Source organism: Schistocerca nitens, chromosome 8, assembly GCF_023898315.1.
Source record: "Schistocerca nitens isolate TAMUIC-IGC-003100 chromosome 8, iqSchNite1.1, whole genome shotgun sequence".
In the NCBI taxonomy this organism is placed as follows: Eukaryota; Metazoa; Arthropoda; class Insecta; order Orthoptera; family Acrididae; genus Schistocerca; species Schistocerca nitens.
Window position 1 is genome coordinate 344,299,667 of NC_064621.1, and position 27,915 is coordinate 344,327,581.

The following is a 27,915-nucleotide window of genomic DNA, read 5'->3' on the forward strand; positions in this document are numbered from 1 at the left end:
GCATTGTTTACTTTGTTGATTTTGTTGAGAAGTACATTTTAGGCTGTAAGTTAGATGGCCTCATGTGTGTCTTGCATTATGGCATGTATTTCAAATTATGACAAGCCGAGAGTAAAATGCATTCGAAGTCAGCAACAATAGACTTGCCGCAACAAGCAAAAGAGTCAGCGAAGTTGAGTCTTGCCGATGTCTGCTGCCCGCCTTCTGACACTTGACGTACGTCGTAGAACACGTTATATGTGCAAACTAATTAATTTGAGGCTCCGTTTCGCCATAAATCATCTGTGGTGCAGAAATTAAGCTTTTGTGCGTACACAAATGCTGCTTTACGTTGTTTTTTTTTTAATTTTAGGACAAAATTTGTAAAAGTTATGGAAAACTTTCAGACCACTGTGATACGTCAGAGCAAAGAGAGAAAGATTACAGGTTACTCCCTTTATGTAAGTTTTTATACATGGTGCACAAGAAAGGAGTTCTGACTATTTGTATACTTTTGAGCATTGTCAAAAATATTCCAAGTTACATTTTTTCCTTAATTTCTTGTATAAATTCTTCTGAACATGTTGCAAGTAAAATGTTTGAGACTTTGGAAACTTCTAAAGTTTTGAACACGGCACTAATTCAGTTGAAGTGTGTGTGTGTGTGTGTGTGTGTGTGTGTGTGTGTATGTGTGTGTGTGTACGCTTATGAACTTGTTTCTGATAACTAATGCTGTGGGAAATTACTATAGTGTAATTGGAACCATCCGAAAGTGACACCCTTCGGCAAAAAGATACACTACATGGTGATTCGCTTAAATATTTTCCCGCCAGCACCATCTTGCACTGTGATTGGCTGTAGCAACATATTTCCCGCTAGCGCCATATTGTGTTTGTTAAAATTTACTGCCATCTCCAGTTTTAATTTTTGACGTTCCCGCCAACCGCATTCTTTTTTTTTTTTTTTAATCCCGCGCCATCCTCCATTTTTGGTTTTTGAGTTTCTCTCCAGTGCCGTCTTGTTGACAGCACCGGCTAATGTGGAAACGTTAACTGTGAATAAATGAGCTGATAGTCATACTGTTGTCACATATTATTGACATAAAATGATGTTGCACAATTAATATTTTATTTTTAAAAGTAAGCGCAAATGAAAATTATTCCAAACAACATCAGCTGAAGCAAAGAAGATAAAAAGTTTACTGCATTCCTTTACTGTATTTCTGAGATAAGCGAATAAAAATACCCGCACGAAAATGCGAGTATGACAAAACGTACTAAACACACGAGTTAAAAATATCTGTGACAGCAACACACGGTGAAAAATAGCTGATCAGAACCTTGTAAACGTCGGCTGCTTCACGTTCTTCCACCTAGTTTTCCTATTTGTTTTATTCAGAATAAAAAATGCTAATGAACCACTGCTGATTCTTCCATTTGTCACAGCAAGTTTCGCATAGCAATATCTCTTGTCAAGTGGTACTCTAGTCGAAATAAAATTACAGTTCTCTCTGAGAGTTAGCTTCAATGCTATCTAATTCTTCTAGTTCTGTTTTACGAGACAGAAATTACACACACGAAAAGCATCGATTTATTCGTTGATAAAAAGTATAATCCTGGCGTTGTGCTTCAGGCTTACACATAATCTGAGCGGTATGGTATGTTATGGTGTTAATCGTTCTCTGACGGCAATAATCTGCAGAATAAGAGGTTTCCTATTATCAGTTACAATTGTTACCTTTTCAGAACGATCTATTGCAAAGATATTGACACACTCTGTATTAACCTTTCTGTTACAGAATTTAAACTCTTCTGTTGATTCTACATGTAAACCAAAGTTTTTATGTTGCTGAGTCAAGTGGCACCATAATCACGGGACTGTGTATATGTCCTTAAAGGACGGTGTTTAAATTCCCACCCACTTAACGAGATTTATGTTTTCCACCGTCCCTTACATCACTTTGCATTCCGCATTAGTGCCACAAAGAAATTTCTTTTTACAGGACATCCTGTTCGCCGTGGACTATTTAAATTTCTGACATGTGAAGGTAACTGCTGCACAGTAATTCATTGCTCATTGATCTAGTGGTCCTAAAGCAGAATTTAGTCACAGGAGGAACCGAAACAAGATTTATAATATTAGCGCGAAAACTCTTGTAGACGTGATGAAAGTAAAATCTTCTGGATGAATAGGTCATGTCGCTTCACCTATCAGCTTAAAAAATAAAAGAACAAAAATCTATACGTTTCAACCCCCTACGGAGATTTTGTTGTGCAGTTTCTAGAAATACCTAGGAAGACTCCAGAAGACGATCATATCAATCAGTTCTATACATCTAGAACGGTAAAACTGAAAAGGAAAGTAAGCTGACCTAGTCACTCATAATAATTTACTTCGCAGGTCTCAAACATACGGGACTATCTACTGATTTCATGTCACACTTCAATGTTTCTGTAAATAAACCTTTTGCGTAATCTGCTCTCCACATTAGATACCAGATCACCATCGTATTTACAAGATGGTTAAGTCTCACGAAAGTTGAGGTTTGGCTAGCATAATATACCCAGATAAACAATATAAAAGAATCGCTTGAAATTTACTTTGGTGAAGATAGTGGGCAGACTTTTTTCTGCACATTCTGTGCAGAATCAACAAATGTATTAACACATTTCGCTCGTGTAGATTACAGATGTGTATAGTAACTGAAAATACACATCATCCACTGATGGTGTCCACCTTAGGAATTTAAGAATGACCTGATTGGATTGGCGAGGCGTAAACCACCGCCCCCAATACTGAATCACACGCAGTTGTCCAAGCCCTATCCGGATTATTGGTTCGGTGTTTTTCTCAGACTCTTCCAAGTCCTTTCAAAACAACTGTCTCTTCAACAACCTTACTTACTTACAGATTATTTCCTACAATTTCAATTAATTTTACCTGTTTTTATAAAGTCTATCATCAACTGACCGTATTGCAAAAACGAAAACCGTAGTTCACATAAAATCCGAAATGCACCAACTCTTATATCAGTAATTTAAAATCCCGTAGGGGCGACAGGTGCCTATTTGACGAGAGGGTTATGTTAACTAATCGCTTACAAGGAGACGACAGTTCTGACACCTTGCCGCCATTTACCCTAGTGGACCCTCGTTCGCCAGTAACTGACGAAAAAATTTCCGTAATTTTGCGTTAAAAAAGTCGAATTACATACTCTATTTGCATGGTAGAATTGATAGGATAAGCAAGAGGTTGCGGTTTCGAATTTCGTTAGGTACAAAAAAATTTCATATTTTTAAATTTTTATTGAAATGACTTTGATCGTTATTTTTATTCTGTTAATTGGATCAAATGTAAATTTTTATTCCTATTTCTTTGTCATATTATTTTAATCACTGTATGAACGTCTTTCTTTTGTTTCATTATTTTTATATCATTCTTTTTCCGATAGAAATTTTTGTGAACATCAATTTAATCATATTTATCTATCATAATATTCAATTATTTGAAACATCTGATTTGCCAGCTAAAAATCAAAAGCACAAATAATCTATTTGTATTGTCTGTGGAGTGGTGTGGAAAACATATTTTTCGCTACCAGATATGTAATTTTTTTCATGTTAATCGTCATGCAAACATACTAACATTTTAAACAACATATTGTACTATGGACAAAATGAAACAAATGAAGATTAAAATGAAGGAATGTTTTTTAACTATAACGAAATACAAATACAATGAGAAACAAATATAATCAACGCAATAATGTGGGCGAAAAAACAGGGTAATAAAACAAAAGAAAGAAAATCGAAATTAATATATGAAATTAATAAAAAAACACATTATCAAAGATTTCAAGTGGAAAAAGAAAAATGGCAAGAAAAATGACAGCAAATGAAGAAGTTGGTATTATAATGAATACGATGTAACAAAGGAGTGGAAACAAAAAATTACATTTAAAAAATTAAATGAATAAATTGATGATCAAAGTCATTTTGCTAAGGATTTAAAAGAAAAACAATTACTGCACTTTTCTGAGATGATGTTTTTTGGTGTTATGGTCTTCAGTCCAGAGACTGGTTTGAAGCAGTTCTCCGTGCTACCATATCCAGCGCATGGATACCTACTGCAACGTACATCCTTCTGAATCTGCTTAGTGTATTCATCACGTGTTTTCCCTCTACGGTTTTTACCCTCAACGCTTCCCTCCAATACTAAATTAGGGATTCCTTGATGCCTCAGAACGTGTCCTACCAACTGATCCCTTCTTCTACTCAATTTGTGCCAAAAATTCCTCTTCTTCTCAATTCTATTCAGTACCTCCTCATTAGTTACGTGATCTACCCACCTAATCTTCACCATTCTTCTGTAGCACCACATTTCAAAAGCTTCTATTCTCTTCTTGTCTACACTATTTATCGTCCATGTTTCACTTCCATACATGGCTACACTCCATACAAATACTTTCAGAAACGACTTCCTGACACTTAAATCTATACTCGATGTTAACAAATTTCTATTCTTAAGAAACGCTTTCCTTGCCATTGCCAGTCTACATTTTATATCCTCTCTGCTTCGACCATCAACAGTTATTTTGCTCCCCATAGAGCAAAACACCTTCACTACTTTAAGTGTCTCATTTCCTAATCTAATTCCATCAGCATTACTTGATTTAATGAGACTAGATTCCATTATCCTCGTTTTGTTTTTGTTGATGTCCATCTTATATCCTCCTTTCAAGACACTGTCCATTCCGTTCAACTGCTCTCCCAGATTCTTTGCTGTCTGTGACAGAATTACAATGTCATCGGCAAACCTCGAAGTTTTTATTCTTCTCAACGGATTTTAATTCCTACTGCGAATTTTTCTTTTGTTTCCTTCACTTCTTGCTCAATATATAGATTGAACAACATCGAGCATAGGGTACAACCCTGTCTCACTCCCTTCCCTACCACTTCTTCCCTTTCATGCACCATGACTATTACAACTATCATCTGGTTTCTGTACAAATTGTACATAGCCTTTCGCCCCCTGTGTTTGACCCCTGTCACATTCAGAATTTCAAAGAGATTATTCCAGTCAACATTATCAAAAGCTTTCTCTGAGTCTACAAATTCTAGAAAATTAGGTTTGCCTTTCCTTAATCTGTCTTATAAGATAAGTCGTAGGGTCAGTATTGCCTTGCGTAATCCAACATTTCGACGGAATGCAACTGATCTTCACCGAGGTCAGCTTCTATCAGTTTTTCCATTCGTCTGTACAGAATTATTGTCAGTATTTTGCAGCTGTGACTTATTAAACAGATAGTTCGGTAGTTTTCACACCTGTCAGCACCTACTTTCTTTGGTATTGGAATTATTATATTCTTCTTGACATCAGAGGGTATTTCGACTGTCTCATTCATCTTGTCTACCTGATGGTAGAGTTTTGTCATTGTTGGCCCTCCCAAAGCTATCAGTAGTTCTAAGGGAATGTTGTCTACTCCTGGCGCCTTGTTTCGACTCAGGTCTTTCAGTGTTCTGTCAAACTCTTCACGCAATATCATATCTCTCTTTTTATCTTCATCTACGTCCTCTTCCATTTCCATAATATTACCCCTAAGTACATCGCCCATGTAGACACCCTCTATATACTCCTTCCATGTTTCTGCTTTCCCTTCTTTGCTTAGAAACTGTTTTGCACGTGACCTCTTGATAGTCATATATGTGGTTCTCTTTTCTCCAAAGGTCTCTTTACCTTTCCTGTATGCTGTATCTATATTACCCCTAGTGATATATGCCTCTACATCCTTACATTAGTTCTCTAGCCATCCCTGCTTAATTTGAATTTCCTGTCGATTTCATTTTTTAGACATTGTATTCCTTTTTGCCTGCTTCGTTTGCTGCATTTTTATATTTTCTCCTTTCATCAGTTAAATTCAATATCTGTTACCCAAGGATTTCAACTGGCCCTTGCCTTTTTCTCCACTTGATCCTTTGCTGCCTTCACTATCTCATCTCTCAAAGCTACCCATGCTTCTTCTACTGTATTTCTTTCCAGTGCTCTTGTCAGTCGTTCCCTCTCTGAAACTCTCTACAACCTCTGGTTCTTTCAGTTTGTCCACGTCCCTTCTCTTTAAAATGACACCTTTTTGCAGTTTCTTAAGCTTTATTCTACAGTTCACAACCAATAAATTGTCGCCAGAAGCCACATCTGCCCCTGGATATGGCCTACAATTTAAAACCTGTTTCCTAAATCTCTGTCTAACCATTATATAGTCTATCTAAAACCTTCCAGTGTTTCTGGGGCTCTTCCATGTATACAACCTTAAGTCATGGTTCTTAAACCAAGTGTTAGCTATGATTAAGTTATGCACCGTTTAAAATTCTACCAGGCGGCTTCCTCTTTCATTGCTTACCCTCATTCCATATTCACCCACAACATTTCCTTGTCTTCTTTTTTCTACTATATTATTCCAGTCACCCATGACTATTAAATTTTCTCTCCCTTGACTATCTGAATAATTTATTTTATCGCATAATAGATTTCTTCAATCTCTTTATCATCTGCGGAGCTCGTCGGCATGTAAACTTGTACTACTGTGGTAGACGTGGGTTTCTTGTCTATCTTGGCTATAATTATGCGTTCACTATGCTGCTTGTTGTAGCTTACCAGCACTCCTAATTTCTTTTCATTATTAAACCTACTCCTGCATTACCCCTATTTAATTTTGTATTTATAGCCCTGTATTCACCTGACCAGAAGTCTTGTTCCTCCTGCCACCGAACTTCACTAATTCCCACTGTATCTAACTTTAACCTATCCGTTTAGCTTTTTAAATTTTCTAACCTACCTGCCCGATTAAAGTATCTCAGATTCCGCGTTCCGATCCGTAGAATGCCAGTTTTCTTTCTCCAGATAACGACGTCCTCCTGAGTCGTCCCCGCCCAGAGATCCGAAAGGGGGACTATTCTACCTCCGGAATATTTTACCCAAGAGGACGCCGTTTTGGTTAATGTTACAATGCCAGATCAATCATCCAGACTGGTGTCCCTGCAACTACTGAAAAGGCTACTGCCCCTCTTCAGGAACCATACGTTTGTCTGGCCTCTCAACAGATACCCATCCGTTGTGGTTGCTCCTACGGTACGGCTATTCGTATCGCTGAGGCACGCAAGTCTCCCCCCCCCCCTTGCCCCACCAACGGCAAGGTCCATGGTTCATGGGAGGGGAGTCTAAGATATTATTATTCTAAGATATTATTTAGTATTTAATAGCTTCATACAAAGATAGGCAACAAACTTATTTGAATAACAGTTATATACATTACAACAATTTCACATTTCAGTCTTTTTAGGGAAATCTGCAAGAAATTGTCCTTTGATATTATTTCTTAGATTTCACTACTGTTCTTTTTTTGTGGAATTTCATGTCAAAAACTATCATAAGTTCTACGTACTGTATTCTTGAGAAAAGGCTGTATTTAGGATGACATAATTATCCAATAAGTATGACTGACACTCTAAGTTATCCGTTCACTCTAGAAATTATATGAATTGTGTGTGTCATGATCCACGTTATTGCGTGTCGCTTTGCTTTGGGAAACGGTGTCCAGTTGGGTATCATGGCGTTATAAACCTGTATTCTGCATATGTCAGTTCTATTGATCAGGTGAATCACGCCCCTTACTGTCTGTTGTGTGTCTATTAATAAAACCGCGGTTTTCTCTGATACATCGGTTTGGTGTACGAAATACAGTCTCTATACGCCAGTCATATATACTCCTGTCTGGAACAGCACACATTTCTTACGGACTGATCACTTTTTTCAATGCTTGCTTTAATCTCCTAGCAAAACACCGAGCGATTAATTTATAGTCAACGTTGAGTAATGTGATCGGCCGTAGATTCTGTAAATATGATGATTCTTTAGCTTTGGTATCATTGCGATGTATCTTCTTAGAAATTCTTTCAGTATGTCGACATCATTACGGATCTCACCAGCAATATCTAGTATAGCTCCCCCTAAGACATTTAAGTGTTTCAGATAAATTCAACAGGAACCTTATACAGTCCTGGCTATTTTCCTTTAGATATCGTTTTTATTGCTTCCTCAGTTTCGTCTAAAGTAAAGATCTCATTAAGATGAGTCCGATCATTTTTCGTAACCATGTTTGGTATTTACTGAAGAACACTCTTTATTGCGGATTGGTTGACGTTGCTTTCTATGAATAGGTTCGTTAAGTGGGTGGTGATTTCAGTTTTTATGTTATTCTCAACGGTAGTTTTCTGGCCAATATATTTTTTCCATTGTGTTATAAAATAATTCCTGCATTTCTTCAGTTCCCTGTCTAAGTGGTGGATAGAAAAAGGTTCTTCTGCGTTGCCACCTACCGGTTGACTCCTTATAAAGGTACTTTCAGTTTTCTTTCGGAGGTCACACAGAATTATTTCCTTCATTTGTCGCAACCTTAGTAGTAGGTCGGATGAACTGTTATATTAACAAGGAGATCTTGCAGAAAACTCCAGTAGAGTTGGAAGGTTGATCGGAACCAATGGGCTTTGTTGGCGCTATCAGCTGATTAATAAATTTCGAATAGCAGGCTTATAGCTGCGTGAGCCAACATTCCAAAGAGCTTTTACCGTAGAGCCGCTTTATGTGTACATCTTTCCATGTGATCAGTAAATCTTGTGTCAACATGTGATCCTCCAAAAGGCTAATGTTAAGCTTCCAAATGCCTTTCTTATGACGAAATTATGTTTTTAGGAATTAATTGTAACAGAAGTAGCTGTAATAATCCAAGAGTACTATCAGTTATGTTTCAGTTTCAACTATTTGAGCTTGGATTGAAGATGACTTGTATATCCTCCGAAGTCTGCTATGTCTGTTAGTATAAAAATAAGTGTACTTGGTTTTGTTGGGTTTCAAAATTCGCCACGTGTCTTCAGGAAGGTAATTGTCAGCAAGTGCTTTAAGGTCATTACACTTGTGTGCAGCAGATTTCTGATTATCATTATTAATTACAAAGTCAAAATCGCCACCGATAACAAGTTTTTCTATTAGCTTTGTTTTCACAACTAGATGGAGCTTAAAGATTCACAAGAGTTAAATAGTGAATAAGAGCAGCGATTTCACATCCACTCGATAAAAATTCTACATTCTTTATTTCAATGGCACGATGTATTATAATGCTGGTGCCGGTTCTAATCTCTGGGTCGGTGTTATAAATTACTGTGAAGTCAACAATTTTATTAGCTACTTTTCTAGCGAATTCTATTACTAAAGCTATATGACATTTAATATTTAATCTCCTTTAAGAAGTTGTTAAGTAAGGCCTCAGTAACGTGGGATATCTTATTTATGTTAAGATTGAGAATGTTCCAGAGAGTATGACTGTGACCATTTATTATTAGTCTTTATGGAGACCTCTTCATTTATATTGTCTGCCAATTCACCCTGGTTTTACATTTCCCTCATTACTGGAACTGTATGAGTGAATAATGTCGAAATCAGATGTTTGTACAAATTTCTTGGCGTATCAGCCTTCATATTTTGTTTTCCCTTTTACCTGATGGAGATCTTGATTCTTTCTATGGCTGACATCTTTAATTTTACAGTTCCGGCTTGATCACACAAAATCTTACACTTAGCTGTTGCCGGTTTTGGTTACCGCCATCTACAGATCTGAAAAAAAAAAACAAAAAAAAAACAGTGTGTAACCAACTATGTTCAATATGCTGAAGCTAAATTTATAAAAGGCCTGGTGCTACACAAAAAATAAAAAGTATTTACATGATTAAAAGCCATGTATACCAACTATACATACCATATAATATTCCGATGTAAGTATCAACGTCAAATTACAGATGTAGGTACATAGTAAGTGCTGGTGATGATCAGGATGCGTCTGGTATCTATGCAAATAACAGAAACCAGCAGAGGGCACTATGGCTAAGGTATATGAGTAACCAGTATCGCTAATGTAATGGTTAAAATGCAGTCTGCCTAGTCATTAATTAAAATTGCTTCACATGCGTGATTTTATTCTTAAAGTTTTATACTGGCTTATACACAATTGCGTGTTTTGCTTTAACAGGCTGGGAGCTTCACATTGTTACTGTTTGCACTGTTTATGTGGATTTGAAGTATCGATCCAATCCGACGTATTGTATGTCAGTACGTGTTTTATTGTCAGACGTTCATTTTGCCTTGTGCAGTAAGTTTAATTACTGACTACGCATACTGCGTTTTAACCGTTACATTTTCACTACTGCATACTTCCATGTCGCTAGCCATAGTGCCCTCTGGTAATCCCAGTTATTTTTATAAATGCCGGACGCACCCTGACCGTCACCAGCACATGCTATGCACCTCCGTGTGTTATTTGACGTCTGTACTTACATCAGAATATTTTATGGTATGTATGGCTGGTATACATGGCTGTTAATAATGTAAATACATTTTATTTTTATGTAGCACCAGGTCTTTTACAGATTTGGCGTCAGCATATTGAACTTAGTTGTTTATACACTGTTTTGTTTGTATCAGATCTGAAGAATTGTAAAATTTTGTGTAATCAAGACGGACCTGTAAAATAAAATGCCATAATATGGTCATGGACTTATTTTCAGACATCATGTCATTAATTGATGACTTCTTTAATCTGACATGACTCTGCAACAGGCTGTTCGGGGGTATTATCTTGAAGTCCAGAGGCCACAGGGTTTTTGACCGCCCGTTTATGGTTTTTCCTGCGCGGTTTGTTTGCAGTATTTTAACGTCGTCGTCTGGGATACATCAGTTTCGGAGGTAATGCTGAGTTGAATCTGTGGCTCCGGTTACTTTTCTCCGTTTTACCATTTTTCTTTTCAACTTTCGAATTTCATTTTGCCTCACCGAATGCATGTTCTTTGGCTTTGGTGTCAATTCCTGTAAGATTTGCAGCCACGTATGTGCTCTATGTTGAGGATCATGTTGGTGTCTTCTATTTCTGCTACTGGTTTCTGAATTTACATTACAGTTTCCTGTGCATGATTAGTTGTCTCATCCGCTACATCAACAGTCATGATAGCTGGTGGCCGTGAAGTGTACGCCACTATCCTGTTCGCGACTTGTGCGTAACTACGGACGAGATTCGAACCCCCAACCTCCTGCATGTCAAGTTACCGTCCTATCAATTACATCATGTAACCAGTCTATTTGATGCTACCTTTTTCATGTTGTTGAGTGCCACACAAAATTTAGAAACTTTTTGCGTCAATTACTCGCAAACGAAGGGCCACCATGTTGAATGGTTGCAGGGTGTGACACCTGTGACCTTAACCTTTATATCCATATAGATGGTTTCAAAGAGTCGATACCACCGATGGGAACCTCTCCTTGGTAGTTTAAGTTCGTACTTCTAAGTTGCATCACTGAACGGATACTACTAGTGCTTAGTCATAGGGTGACATACTAAAACACGCTCAGTGAAGCTGCTGCTGCCATTTCAGTGTGCGTTAGAACTGTGTTTCACATTGCCTGACGTGCTACACCTCTCAAGGCATTCAACTTGTGTTCTTGTGAAATAACTGGCAATTAAATGTTCGGTTATTCGTCGTTGTAGACGAAAAAAGTAGACCATATTGATTTCACAGTCGCTACTTATTTATGTCTTACTCTTGTTAATGCTACTCCAAAACTCAAATACTTTTAATATAGCCAACGGCGCAAGATGACGAGGCGTCGTCTACGGAGCTCTGGTTAATCAAAAGCAGGTAGAGTCGGTAAAGCAGTTAAAGGACTCCACGAATGTGAGATCGACTCGTATCATACTTGGTGTTTAATGAACATGGGTCTGCTAAGACGAAACCCACAGACTGTCAAGGGCCATGGTCAAAATGAAAATTCTGCTCAGGCTGCAACGTCTAAATGCCAAACCCTAGAAACACCAAATTAATCTACTGGTCAACATCAGGTAGAGCCATATTAAGAACCAAGACCTTCAACAAATGCTTCTCCCATTAAGAAACCAAAACGCTTCCGCAATATTTTCGTTTTTATGTAATTGCCTAAAGAATATCATGTGTGAAAGTGGTACAAAGTCACTGTATGCAAATTGCAAATGCTTTACTAAGATAATCTATAAAAGCCAATGTTGGATGATAGTAACATATAAAACGACAGTAGAAACTTCCAAAGAAGAAACATGCAGTGTCTTGTGTATAATGAATTTATGTTGACGCTACACTAGAAGACTAGATACAGCGTATTAAACGTCTCACATTCTGCGATGAGGACTCTGAAAATTCTGTAGCAGGAAAATTTGTTAATGAACGAACTGATTCCGAATTTTACTAATTTTCAGCACAATAATAATTTCATTAAATAATATCCAGTAAGAATTACATAGCAGTGTTTAATTAATTAACATGCTGTCTTAATCAGGGAGAAATCACTTGCATTCAACTTGTTATCAATATCGTCATCTTGTCCCGTGCTCAAAGTCATCTCGTCTCAGTATTGACGTAAATGACACTTTTGCAGTGAAATGTATCTCCTGCTTCTGTTTATAATTCTCATTCATATTTGAGTTCTTACTCTTCGGATAACACTTTTTGCCATTCGCGTTGAACTTTTGGAAACGTGGTTCAATAGATATGAACGAGCGAGGTGGCGCAGTGTCTAGCACACTGGACACGCATTCGGGAGGACGACTGTTCAATCCCGCGTCCGGCCATCCTGATTTAGGTTTTCCGTGATTTCTCTAAATCGCTCCAGGCAAATGCCGGGATGGTTCCTTCGAAAGGGCACGGCCGACTTCCTTTCCCATCCTTCCCTAATCCGATGAGACCGATGACGTCGCTGTCTGGTCTCCTCCCCCAAAAACAACCCAACCCAAACTATTATGTTTCTTAGTACTAGCAGGCAAAGCTTTTATGTATTCCAGTGCCACCGTGTGCAGTGTTACGTGGAGTCTCTACGGAAATTAATATTGAGATATCTGCACGACGATTCCAGGAATGCGTCTTATTAAGTATTTGTCACTCATTCCTCAAGCACGTATTTTTTTTAATCACTAATTTCAAAACGGATATAGAAAAAAATGGTGGAAAGCAAATGGGAGGGGGGGGGGGGGAAGAAATAATGAATTATAGTCCACGGAACAGACATATTTAGCCAGACAGATAATGTCTCTCGACTCACAAATCCTGTACCAATAAACAATTATTGAGAGGCAGGGGGGGGGGGGGGCATGGGATTTCCTCTAAGCATACTTTACATTTAATGTCGGCGAGGGATCTTTGATGAAAGAGGATGGGATATGAATACTCTTGGGAACGCAATAAGCTCTGAATATCGCAACATACAACACTCGAATGACCCAAAATTACTGGTTGGAGCTGCACAACATTTGCATACCAGAGAGTAATATAATTACAGGTGGATCTTAGAGGGAACAATAAGCTGAGTCCACAATGCTGACTTAAAGCCAGATACTTTTGAAGAATCCCAGCCTATCAGCATCTCCTCTGGCTTGTAAGTATTCATTCTGATCATGAGATTTAGTAGGATACGATTGCATGGTTCTATTATTGGTGAACGCTATCTTCAAAGTCAATCCATCAAAAATAGAAATGCTAAAATTCAGTATACGAAGAATTGTATTATCCAGGTATTCGTTCCATTCTGTGAGGGAAGCAGTGATTGATTATTAGGATGACAATTGGAAGAAGAGATCGTACTCACAGTTTGCAAAAACAGAGCAACGAATTTCAGTAAATATTCACTTCACACCGTATCAAAGACACCTTAAATCTCTTGGCTATTAATTTGAGTAAACACGACGATTGCCTACACTAAAAGTGAAATATTTTACGGAACCCTACAACAATGAAAACTTATACTCCTCACACTTCGAAGAGAACGATCCACTCACCAAGCCGTCAACAGGAACAGTTTCTTCTCAAATCCTTCTAGATTTACTCGTTAGCCACAGTTATCCAGCATATTTATTTCAGATTAGGGTAGGGGAGGGGGAAGTGGAGGACGAACCACAAGAACACTATAGTCCCGCCAAACGTTTTCCAAATTGTTGTGGACGAAAGCCTATTTGCTGAACAAAGTTTTCAACAGAGTTCTCTGGAAAGCTTCCACGAAATAGCGCGTTGGCTTGCTTGAACAACCGCAAAAGTTAGAAAGAAGGTGGGATGTCTGTTTTCCTCGGCCGCGTCAGCCCTCAAGTCCCATTTGAAAGCAAATTCAAACAGATGTTTCCAAGACTATATACAAAGAAGTAAGAGAAACAACCCTGATTACTTCTGGTACATGTTCACATTCAATTGATCTCACATAAGAAGATTCCAGAGCTTATTCATGGTGGTCATTACGGAATAAGGGTAAAATAGGTTGCAGGTATGAAACTGAAGTATGCCAACAAAACATTGCTTCATATGCAATCCTTCTCTCAGATAGCACAACAAAAAGTAACAGAATACTAATGTGCTAAACTAATCCAGAGTAAGCTAGTTGCTACAAGTAGTAGTTACGAGGAAGGGGGCTGAAACAGTACCTTTGAGCATTGGGGTTTAAGATTCGAAAAATAATTGTGACTAAGTTAAAATAAAAAGTTACATCCCCTCTAGGAACAACACAAAAAAGCCATTTTGTTAATACAAGGGAAGATGAACAAATATTCCCCAAGAATGATCCTATTGAAACTGGTTAACCACTAACATCGTTAAACTATCCGGGTCTTCCCTACACTTTCATATTTTTGAAGTTTATAGGAATTATGCTTGTGTACTCTATCGGATCAAAAATATCAGGACATTGACATAGGTTGTGTCCATATTTGCCTTTTTAACGGCTTGGACTCTGGTGGGGACTCTGGCAATATGATTTCTGAATGTCTGCAGAGGAATGGCAGCCAATTCTCCATCAAGAACCGAAAACACAGGAGATAGTAATATTGGACAGCAGGATCTGGAACGAAGACGGCTTTCTCGCTTATCCCAGAGGTTCAAATGCTTCAAATGGCTCTGAGCACTATCGGACTTAACTTCTGAGATCATCATTCCCTAGAACTACTTAAACGTAACTAACCTAAGGACATCACACACATCCATGCCAGAGGCAGAATTCGAACCTGCGACCGTAGCGGTCGCGCGGTTATAGACTGCAGCGCCTAGAACCGCTCAGCCACTCTGGCCGCCTATCCCAGAGGTGTTCAATTAGATTCAGGTGGGATGCCTGGACAGGCTAGGCCATTTGAGGAATTTTACCATCAACACAGCATTTCTTCTCAGATGCTGACCTGCGGATTTATGATAGGATGCCCTGTCTTGCTGATACAAACACTAACATTACATTACACTAAGTCTTGTTCCATAGGTCATGAATACGATGTGGAACGTATCATTTTAACGTAATTTTCCATTACACAGTATTTTATAGGTCCGTTGATCGCGACCGGGCCAAATACCTCACGAAATAAACGTCAAACGAAAAAATTCAAAGAACGAATTTTGTCTAGCTCGAAGGGGGAAACCAGATGGAGCTATGGTTGGCCCGCTAGATGGTGCTGCCATAGGTCAAACGAATATCAACTGCGTTTTTTTAAATAGGAACCCCCCCCCCCCTTTTTACTACATATTCGTATAGTACGTAAAGAAATATGAATGTTATAGTTGGACCACATTTTCGCTTTGTGACAGATGGCGCTGTAATAGTCACAAACATATGGCTCACAATTTTAGACGAACAGATGGTAACAGGTATGTTTTTTAAATTAAAATACAGAACGTAGGTACGTGTGAACATTTTATTTCGGTTGTTCCAATGTGATACATGTACCTTTGTGAACGTATCATTTCTGAGAACGCATGCTGTTACAGCGTTATTACCTGTAAATACCACATTAATGCAATACATGCTAAAAATGATGTCCGTTAACCTCAATGCATTTGGCAATGCGTGTAACAACATTCCTTCCAACAGCGAGTAGTTCGCCTTCCGTGATGTTCGCACAAGCATTGGCAATGCGCTGACGCATGTTGTCAGGCGTTGTCGGCGGATCACGATAGCAAATATCCTTCAACTTTCCCCACAGAAAGAAACCCGGGTACGTCAGATCCGGTGAACGTGCGGGCCATAGTATGATGCTTCTTCGACCAATCCACCTGTTACGAGCTATTCAATACCGCTTCAGCCGCACGCGAGCTATGTGTCGGACATCCATTATGTTGGAAGTACGTAGCCATTCTGTCATGCAGTGAAACATATTGTAGTAACATCGGTAGAACATTAGGTAGGAAATCAGCATACATTGCACCATTTAGACTGCCATCGATAAATTGGGGGCCAATTATCCTTTCTCCCATAATGCCGCACCATCCATTAACCCACCAAGGTCGCTGTTGTTCCACTTGTCGCAGCCATCGTGGATTTTCCGTTGCCCACTAGTTCATGTTATGCCGGTTTACGTTACCGCTGTTGGTGAATGACACTTCGTCACTAAATAGAACGCGTGCAAAAATCTGTCATCGTCCCGTAATTTCTCTTGTGCCCAGTGGCAGAACTGTACACGACGTTCAGAGTGGTCGCCATGCAATTCCTGGTGCATAGAATTATGGTTCGGGTGCAATCGATGTTGATGTAGCATTCCCAGCACTGACGTTTTTGAAATTCACGATTCTCACGTAATTTGTCTGCTACTGATGTGCGGAAAACACGAGTGGTTTTTACCGTGATTTAATGCTGTTTCTCACAATTGCCCTCAACAATGCTCGATGGTCCCTCTCCGTCAGTAGATGAAGTTGGTTTAGTTGTGATTTTTGTTTTGTGTACCCTCTTCAGGATCACCTCACCAACAATAGACTTCAGGAGCTTTGGATCGGTTGAAATGTCCGTGATAGATCTGTCCGTCAGGTGATACACAATTACGAGTACACGTTCGAAGTCACTGGGCTCTCTTGGCTGACCCATTCTGCTTTTACTGCTTCTCTGCTGTCAACACAGTGCTCCCAGCCTGGTTTCACATTGGCGGTCCCATCTCTCGTGACATCTAGTGGTCAATTCCGGTATACATAGGGTGTTCGGATACTTTCGATATGGCAGTTTATTTAACAAATGCACTCTTTAACGTAGCTTTCCAACACTTGCTCTCATAAATAAGCGAGAAAAGAAGGTAGGAGAACCAAATGATGATCCTATAAGGGCGCGTGAGTTCAGAGAGCGGGGCTACCAGATGGCTGTCGGGTCACGCACAGAGTGTGCGGGCTAGCATACCACGCGGCGCGCACCGCAGCGGTGCGTATCAGGCGGGCGACCTTAATTAAACTGTGGCCGGGCCGTCGGCAAGTCCTGCTGGCGCAGAACACGCATTGTCTACCACGTCGGAGCAGTTTCGATGGAACGCAGTGAAACAATACACAACAGTGCCTCATAATAATCACTTCAATTATTTTCCGGTTTTGATAATATTATCTGGATTTAAAAATGTGTTTTTTCTTATATTATCAGTGATCAGTAATTGAAGGAGTGTAATATACATTCATAACGAAACTGAGCACGCCGTGTTGCCTATGTATGTATTTATTACAATCTTCTATTACTGTATCTCATTCTTCCCCCCCCTCTGTCCATCTCCTACTTCCCTCCCTCCCTGTCCATCTCCTCTTGTCCCCCTTTCTCCATCTGCTGCTCCCCCCTCTCTCTGTCTACCTCCTCCTCCCTCTCTACTTGTTCATGTCCTCCACATTCCTTTCACTGTCTATCTTTAACTCCACCCTCTCTTTCTCCAATTTCTCCTTGCCCTCCCTGTCCTCTTTTAGCCTCCTATCAGGTATCCGTCCCGTCCTTCCCTTTTCCCTCGCTGTCTGTCCATCTTCTCATTCCCCTTCTCTCTCCACCTCATAGCGCTCACCCCAATAGGAGGTTCGTTGTTATTACCCCCAGAGCTTTTCATTCCAGATTGCTAATTTTTGTGTTTGAAATTTGACTGATATCAGTCCAGAGGTTTAGAGTGACCTTTTTACCAATGGCGTTTCCCTTGTACACACATTTCACACATATTTCACACATATTTAACGTTCTTCACATGTACCTGTATCTCTAGCTAATTCCACGCTGCAATTTCATTTTTGCGGGGCTAAATTTTTATGATGTTATATCTCCTGATCCATATGGTGTACAATAGTATAATTTTGCAGGTACATTCAGTACTATATTTGGATACTGTATGCAAAATTTGTTGCAAATAGAATTAGGAGTAACGACGTAATAAATTAAAACGTCATGCATGAGGCAGCCGTTTGCCACGCATCTCAGTGTTTGTCACGTCATACCTCCTGAACTATGTGTCGTAGAATGAGTTATTTTTCTAGGTACGTTCAGCGGCATATGTGGTATTGTCTGCGAGGTGTGTTGACAACAGAGTTAATAGTAAAGAAGTAATAAATTAAAACATCCTGAATGATGTGGCAATTTTTCACGCATTTAAGTATTTGACGTCATTTTTCTTGAACTTTGTGAAGTACAATCATACAATTTTTATGGTACATTCATTGGTATATCTGAATACTTTCTGCAAAATGTATCGCCAAAATAGAAAATAGTTTGCAGTAGAGAAGTATTAGTTTAAAAATGCATGCTTCATGTTGCAGTTTTAATGCATCAGCAGCAAATATAGTAAGCAATAAGCTTTTTTTCCTTTAATCATTTTGTGAGGATTGTGAGCAAGAAAAAGTTTCGTAAAGGTTTGGAATGGTACGTGTTACATGTTTGTTCCAAGTGACTAAGTGGTCTCATTCTCATATACTCGATGAATAAAGTACGGGTATACACGCTCCGTGGGCTACACTATGCCGGCCGCTGGGGCCTAGCGGTTCTAGGCGCATCGGTCCGGAACCGCACTGCTACTACGGTCGCAGGCTCGAATCCTGCTTCGGGCATGGATGTGTGTGATGTACTTAGGTGAGTTAGATTTCAGCAGTTCTAAGGCTAGGGGACTGATGACCTCAGATGTTAAATCCCATAGTTCTTAGAGGCATTTGAACTATTTTTGGCTACACTACTTTTAAATCCTCACCCCTTCGATAAGAAGGTTGTTTTTACCACCACAATGATGATATACGAGTACATGTAGTAACTGGCACGTGTACCTAGTTTGGCTGAAGTGGTTTAGGAGGATATATATATGTGTGTGTGTGTGTGTGTGTGTGTGTGTGTGTGTGTGGACTTGCGGAGTGTATCAGTGTTTCGATCAGTCTCCTACAGATGGTCGACCACGTCATGGCGAACAACAGACAAAATGTTCGCCAATGTTCTCTGGCGACGTGAAACTTCCTGGCAGATTAAAACTGTGTGCGCCGACCGAGACTCGAACTCGGCAGAAGTAAAGCTGTGAGGGCCGGGCGTGAGTCGTGCTTCGGTAGCTCAGTTGGTAGAGCACTTGCCCGCGAAAGGCAATAGGTCCCGAGTTCGAGTCTCGGTCGGCGCACACAGTTTTAATCTGCCAGGAAGTTTCATATCAGCGCACACTCCGCTGCAGAGTGAAAATCTCATTCTCTGGCGACGCTAGACGACGTTTTATTGAATTCGATGGGGATGACGAGGGTTCAACGAACTAGAGGGTCTACTGATCACATGTCCTGCACCTGCTTGCCTCCTACCCCAATAAACAGACAGAGTGATTTTCAACATTAACGCCTTAAGGATGAGTGTCTCTAAGAGAAGACAGATATTTCAGAAGGCCAGCTTACTCCTTGTCTCGCACGACTAGACTAAAGGCAACACACATTGCATATGAACGCTGCAGAGTGCTTATACCTTGACGCCTCTCAGGGCCATAACTGATTATGAGAGATGCCAAGTGTGGCCGGGAAGTGTCAGCAAAAATCGCATCCAACAGAATATTAGAAATATTATTAACTACAGCAACAAAAAATAATGTCTGTATAATAGAAACTATATTTATAATATCATTAAGGCAAGAAAATTAAATAGCTGAAAGAAACACAAGACGACGTAGAACAACTGAAGATTCCAGAAAAAGCGACTGAGGACAGAAAACAGCTCAGAAGTAAAATTAGAAACAAGAAAAGGAAAAAACAGAATTAATGAAGATGTAGTGAGTAGAAAAACATAAAAGGTATCGAAGCTGTCATTATCTCAAGTTCACACACTTTGGTAATCAAGAATAACGATAATAATAAAGTCCCAAGTCAATCAACGAACAACACCTATACCCACACCTAGATCAGTTGTTGCTATATTGTTCTACATTTTTCCTTTGGCATGTGGATGCTTCGGTAATCCTCAATACATGCATAACCATATGGACTGCCTCTGAATTTCTTTTGTGTAAATTCTCTTAATTACATTCTAGTCGTGCATACCAATCCGTACCACGGATGTACCACATCTTTCTACTAATCTACTATGCTCTTCGGTTCTATAGACATTATTATGATATTCAGACTATCTAACTGATCTTAAAAACGTTCCTAGACAGTGTGAAGCACCACGGACTCTCAGCGGAGTGACAATTGTTTTGGCTTGACTTGCCCCAGCAGTAGAAATAGGCACGCCGAGTGTGGTGCGCCCAACGACAGCACAGGACACAGCAGTGGCATTATCTCGTCTTTTCAGACGAGTTTCGTTTCAACGCACATCATCACTAAGGAAGTTTCCTTTCTAAACGAACGTTGTGAGATAGCTTTCGTCATCGTCCTACGAGCCAAGCACTTGGTATGATGGTGTGTGGTGCCATTGCGTACACAGCAAGATTATCTGTGATTTTCATATCTAGTAACTTGGACTGTGGTCACTAGAATTCTGAAGTAATAAATTAAAGCATCCTGAATGATGTGGCAGTTTTTCAGGCATCTCAGTATTTGACGTCATTTTTCTTGAACTTTGTGAAGTACAGTCATACAATTTTTATGGTACATTCATCGGTATATCTGAATACTTTCCGCAAAATGTATCGCAAAAATACTTTTCAGTAAAGAAGTATTTGTTTAAAACGGCATGCTTCACGTTACAGTTTTAATGCATGAGCAGCGACTATAATAAGCAATAAGCTTTTTTCCTTTCATCATTTTGTGAGGATTGTCAGCAAGAAAAAGTTTCGTAAAGGTTTGGAATGGTATATGTTTAAACCGACAACTGAGTGCTATCTCCGAGACCTCCATGACAGTATTTTATAACAACAGAGGGCATAGCTGCAGGTTACACCTGCCGTCCTCACCTACCACTATATAGCGAGTGTTTGATTATTGTCCGATGCAGGACATTCTCCATGTCTCTCATACATTCAACGCATGTGTTGTCATCCACTAGAGTTGACGAACTCCCCATCAAGCTGAATCAGCGTGGATTGACGTACCCGTATCTGTCAACCAAGCTCAATTTCGACCCTATGCCCGATGGGGTTAAAACTATTGATGCAGCAGGGGTGGCAGCCGCGAGCGCTAAATTCACATAAAGATTACCCACAAATCCAATCATGTAATCTTCTTACTATACTGTAATACGCACGATAAGTAAAATTCGTTATTTGCTGTCTTTGCAGTGCACCATTAATGTCCAGCAGAGTAGATTATCTTTGGGTCTGAAACGTAGCAAAGGGGAATAACTCCATTTCCTAAAGTTCTACTCCTGAGTCAACATTTTTTTTCCTTTCTATATTCTACTAGCAGTAACTGAACCACAACTACGTAAATTAATAATATTGTTGTTTAGGCACTATTACATTAGGCATTATTATTCAGTAGTTTGTCCAAACCATCCTAATTCAAATGGTCACATCTACATCTACATGGATACTCTGAAAATCACACTTAAGTGCCTGGCAGTGTGCTCATCGAACCAGTTTCACAATAATCATCTATTATACCATTCTCGAACTGCGTGCGCAAGAAACGAACACGTATAGCTTTCCATGCGAGCTCTCATTTCCCTTATTTTACAATGATGATCGTTTCTCTGTATGTAGTTCGGCGTCAACAAAATGTTTTCCATTCGGAGGAAAAGCTGATGACTGAAATTCCGAGATAAGATTCCACCTCAATGAAAAACACCATTTTTGTAAAGATGTCCACCACAAATCCTGCACCATGTCCACGACAGTCACTCCCCTATTTCTTTGTAATACAAAACGTGCTGCTCTCTTTTGACTTCCTCGATGTACTCCGTTAGTCCTATCTGGTAAGGAACCCACACTGCGCTACAGTGCTCCAAAAGACGACCGGCAAGCGTGGCGTAGGCTGTCTCTTTAGTAGATCGGTTGTATCTTTGGTTCGCTTTCCCCACAACATTTTCTATGAGTTACTTCCAATTTTAGTTGTTCGTAACTGTAATTCCTAGCTATTTACGTGAATTTATGGCCTTTAGATTCGATTGATTTATCGTGTAACCAAAGTTTAACGGATTCCTTTTAGCACTCATGTGGATGACCACACACTTTTCAATATTTAGGATTAGTTGCCAATTTTCGCACCATACAGATATCTTTTCTAAATCGTTTTGAAATGTGTTTTGATCTTCTGATGACTTTACTGTACGATAAACGACAGCATCTTCTACAATCGACCTAAGACGACCGCTCAGATTGTCTCCTAAATGGTTTGTATAGATAAGGGAACAGCAGATGGCGTATAACACTATCTTGGGTAATGCCAGAAACCACTTCTGTTTTACTCGACGACTCGTCGTCAGTTACTACGAACTGTGACCTCACTGATAGGAAATCACGAATCTAGTCGCACAACTGAGACGATATTCCGTAAGTACGCAATTTCACTGCAAGCCGCTTGTGGAGTACAGTGTCAAAAGTCTCTCGAAGATCTAGAAATACAGAATCAATTTCAAATCCTTTGTCAATAGCACGCAGCACTTCGAGTGAGTAAAGAGCTAGCCGGACGAAGTGGCCGTGCGGTTAAAGGCGCTGCAGTCTGGAACCGCAAGACCGCTACGGTCGCAGGTTCGAATCCTGCCTCGGGCATGGATGTTTGTGATGTCCTTAGGTTAGTTAGGTTTAACTAGTTCTAAGTTCTAGGGGACTAATGACCTCAGCAGTTGAGTCCCATAGTGCTCAGAGCCATTTTAGTAAAGAGCTAGTAGTGTTTCACAGTAACGATTTTTTCTAAATAAGTGACAGCTGTCTGTGACAAGATCGTTCACATCGAAGTAATTCATAATGTTCGAACACAATATATCTTCCAAAATCCTGCTGTATATCGACGTTAATGATATGGACCTGTAATTAGGTGGATTACTCCTATTGTCTTCTTGAATATTGGTGTGACCTGCGCAATTTTCCAGTCATTGTGTACGTATCTTTCGCCGAGAGAGCGGTTGTATGTTATTGTTTAGTACGCGGTAATTGCATTAGCATACTCTGAAAGGAACCTAATTGGTGTACGGTCTGGACGGGCAGACATGCTTTTATTAAGTGATTGATGTTGCTTCACTATTACGACGTTTTCTACGTCCAAGCTACTGATGTTGGAAGCAGGTCTTGACACGACTTCTATAATATTTATTCGTCTTCTTTGGTGAAGGAATTTCGGGAGGCTATGTTCAAAAATGTGTGAAATCTTATGGGATTTAACTGCTAAGGTCATCAGTCCCTAAGATTACACACTACTTAACCTAAATTATCCTAAGGACAAACACACACACCCATGCCCGAGGGAGGACTCGAACCTCCGCCGGGACCAACCGTACAGTCCATGACTGCAGCACCTTAGCCCGCTCCGCTAATCCCGCGCGGCGGAAGGCTATGTTTAGTAACCCTGCATTAGTAGCACCGTCATACATAGGATTTCCAATGCTATTGCGCAGAGAAGATGCTACCACACTTTAATCGGCCAGAATTTCTTTGGACTTTCTACCAGCTAGCAGACTTTGATACACCAGAATTTCTTTGGAACTTCTGCCAGGTTTCGAGACAAAATTTCGTTGTGGAAACTATTATAAGCATCTCTCATTGATGTCCGCGGTAAATTTCAAGCTTCTGTAAAAAATCGCCACTTTGGGGATGTTGCGTTCGTTTGAATTTGGCTTCCTTTCTTCATTATTTCTTGTTTACCGAGGGGTATCATCTCCGTCGTTTGTTAATTTTTTCGGTATATATCTTTCAATTACTGTCTATACTATTTATCTGAATTCAGACCACATCTGGTCTACAGTTACCGGTACGTTGTTAATTTGGAAGGAGTGGAGATTATCTCTCAGGAAGGCATCAAGTGAATTGTTATCTGCTTTCGGAATAGGTATATTTTTCGTTTATATCTGGGGGATATGGGAGTTACAGTATTCATTCTCGCTACGACAACCCTGTGTTCACTAATCCCTGTATCCTTTTTGATTGTCGTTATTAGCTCGACATTAGTCGTTGCTAAGAGGTCAAGTGTGCTTTCACAACCGTTTACTACTCGAGTGCGCTCATGAACTAACTGCTCGAAATAATTTTCAGAGACTGCGTTCAGCACAATTTAAAATGATGTTTTATGCGTACCTCTGGATTTAAACATGTATTTTCACCACCATATCGAAGGAAATTGCATCCACAACCTAATATACAGGGTGATTCAAAAAGAATACCACAACTTTAGGAATTTAAAACTCTGCAACGACAAAAGGCAGAGCTAAGCACTATCTGTCGGCGATTTAAGGGAGCTATAAAGTTTCATTTAGTTGTACATTTGTTCGCTTGAGGCGCTGTTGACTAGGCGTCAGCGTCAGTTGATGCTAAGATGGCGACCGCTCAACAGAAAGCTTTTTGTGTTATTGAGTACGGCAGAAGTGAATCGACGACAGTTGTTCAGCGTGCATTTCGAACGAAGTATGGTGTTAAACCTCCTGATAGGTGGTGTATTAAACATTGGTATAAACAGTTTACAGCGAATGGGTGTTTGTGCAAAGGGAAAAGTTCTGGATGGCCGAGAACGAGTGATGAAAATGTAGCACGCATCCAGCAAGCAAGCATTTGTTCACAGCCCAGGAAAATCGAATCGCAGAGCTAGCGGAGAGCTGCAAATTCCACGATCAACTGTATGGAGAGTCCTACGAAAAAGGTTAGTTATGAAACCTTATCGTCTGAAATTGGTTCAAGCACTGTCTGCAGCTGATAAGATTAAAAGAATCGATTTCTGTGATTTTATCCTTGCTCAAATGGAAACAGATGAATCTTTCGTTTCAAAGATTGTGTTTAGTGATGAAGCAACTTTCCACACTCACGGGAAAGTCAACCGTCACAATGTCTGATAACAGCAGCTATCCAAACTGTTACGCCTGATATGCTACAGAGAGTGTGGAACGAGTTGGAGTATCGGGTTGATATTGCTCGTGTGTCTGGAGGGGGCCATATTGAACATCTCAGAACTTGTTTTTGAGTGAAAAAAAACCTTTTTAAATACTCTTTGTAATGATGTATAACAGAAGGTTATATTATGTTTCTTTCATTAAATACACATTTTTAAAGTTGTGGTATTCTTTTTGAATCACCCTGTATTTGTATGAGTCACGTATCTTTTTGAAATTAGACTCAAGTTTTCTTTGAACCTTTCAGCAATTGTATCATCTGAGTTGGGAGTTCGACAAAAAGATCCAGTTATTATTTTATTCCGGGAGTGAAGAATGACCTCAACCCATACTAACTCACAGAACCCCTCTACTTCAATTTCATTTCAGGATAAACTACGTCTAATAGCAACAACCGGCATCGCAACCGTCAAATGTATCCTATCATTTTTGAACATCGTTAAGTCCTTCACAAAAATCTCAGGAGCACTTATATCCGGCGTTAGCCAGCTTACAGTGCCTGTACGGTTATGCAAATAATGTGGTAATCAAAACATTAATCAAATATGGAGAATTACGAACCTGTAAAATTTACATGAAACTTGGTAAACCTTCCCGGAGGTATACACTGTAGTCCAAGAAGCGTAACTGTATTATAGCTATTTCAATTTCTTTTTTTTTTTTTTTATTTCACTAGACTAACACAACTACTAATTTTGATCTTTGTGTCACTGTAAAGTGAAACATGGTAATTGATATCACCAATTATGGGTCTATATGAGCTTGGCGTTATTCACGTATCTAGAATAAGGTGAAATATAGAAGTAAAAAAAAAAGTATCTGGTTTCAAGTAGTAACACGGCATCCCAGATCTCCTTTCATGTGTTGTGTGAATATGAGCTTGTGCAGTCGCTGCAGTATGAGTGATATTTTATGTAAATCTTGTTTTATTATTGATATACCTGGAATGACGTATTACGATTTGACATTATATATTTTAGGTATGGTGGAGATGTATTGAAGTGTATTTGCATACGATGTAGTGGTGGCATGTTAAGTGTGCCGAAACCGGTCATCAAAAACAAAATTATAATCAGTGATCTTGGCTGTTTTAGTTTCTACTTCTATATTTTAAATTATAGTCTGTATGCTTGTCTGTGTATGTCACCTGATAGTAAGTCGGCAGTTCAATCGATCACACTCTGTATCAAAGTACGCACTTATAAATCATCCTTCCAACATCCTATTGGAATCTTTCGTCGATAAGGTTCGGGACGGTGTAGAGTTTCGAGGGTCAAAGTCAGTCTTCATTACTCTCTTCACCACAGTGAGTCGTTGTGAATACTTTATGAAATTATTTTGAACAGTTCTGCTGTGGTAGTCAGCATAACTACTCTGTGTTAGTAGAGTAGTAAGGCTCTAGTGACTGCTTCCGACAGCTGTTTGTAATTATCTATTTTCATTCAAATGCTGTTTTGATGAAGGTGTGTCATATTTACAGACACGAGTTAGCGCTTCATTATGGTAGCGTTTTTAAGAAACTGTCAATATCTAGAATCCATTCGGTTTAGTATCCGGACACCCCTATGTAATGAGGGCTTGACCACTAGATGTCACAAGAGTTCGATTCGCCAGTTTAAATGGAGACAGGGAGTATCTGTTGTCGGTAGAGAAACAGTATAAGAGCAATGAGCCAGCCGGGAGAGCAGAGAGCATTGTGATTTCGAGCGTGGGCTAATCATTCTATGTCATCCGGATGAAAAACCCATCGGGGACATTTCAGTCCTTCTCAAGCTGACGAAACCGATTATCGGTGACATGATTCTGCAAGGGAAACTCAAAAGGAAACTCAAAAGGAAAAATCACAGTTAAGCCAAGACCAGACAGACCACATTTACTGCGGGAATGGACCGCTGAGCATTGGGGAGGGTGGTTGTAAAAAAAATTCAGGAAATCAGCAGAAGGAATCACTCGTCGGTTGCAAAGTACTACCAGCAGTCCAGTGCACAATTACTGTGCGTAGGCAGTTACAAGGAGTGAGGTACAATGATCGAGTAGCTCCTAACTGTTACAAGTTTCAACTTGATGGGAACAATATTTTGTTAATAATCGGCGTTTTTATTAAAAATTGAAGGCGTTAAATATTAGACTTATAAACATGAAAATTGGTATAAAAACCTTCACTCTGTGACCCCCATTGACCTACCTGTAATAGTTTTCGAGTAATTTGTACGAAAAAGTCCTTATTTATAATAATTACGTATCGTTTATATTAACGATCAAAAGTATTGATTACAGAATCTGATGAAACAATTAAATAATAGAGCTATAACAAGTTTCAAGACTTTGATGCAAATACCAATCAATTCAACGCCTCAGAAACATGTAGTGCAGAGGTCATGTTCTACTGTCAGTTCCGTTCTAAAAATTCTACATGGTAAAGATTAGTTATAGGCGAGCTAAAACTTTTTCTATGATTAAAGCCGACTTAACTCTACTCATACAAAAATTACGAAGATTCTAAATTGATATATAACAGCGTTATAAAATGATATGTTCCCGAGAAAGCGGCCATTTAGATGCTGCTACTTGGGGATAGAGCGGATGACGGCAGGTGTTCCTCTCGGCCGTCCGCTGCTCCCATATACACTACTGGCCATTAAAATT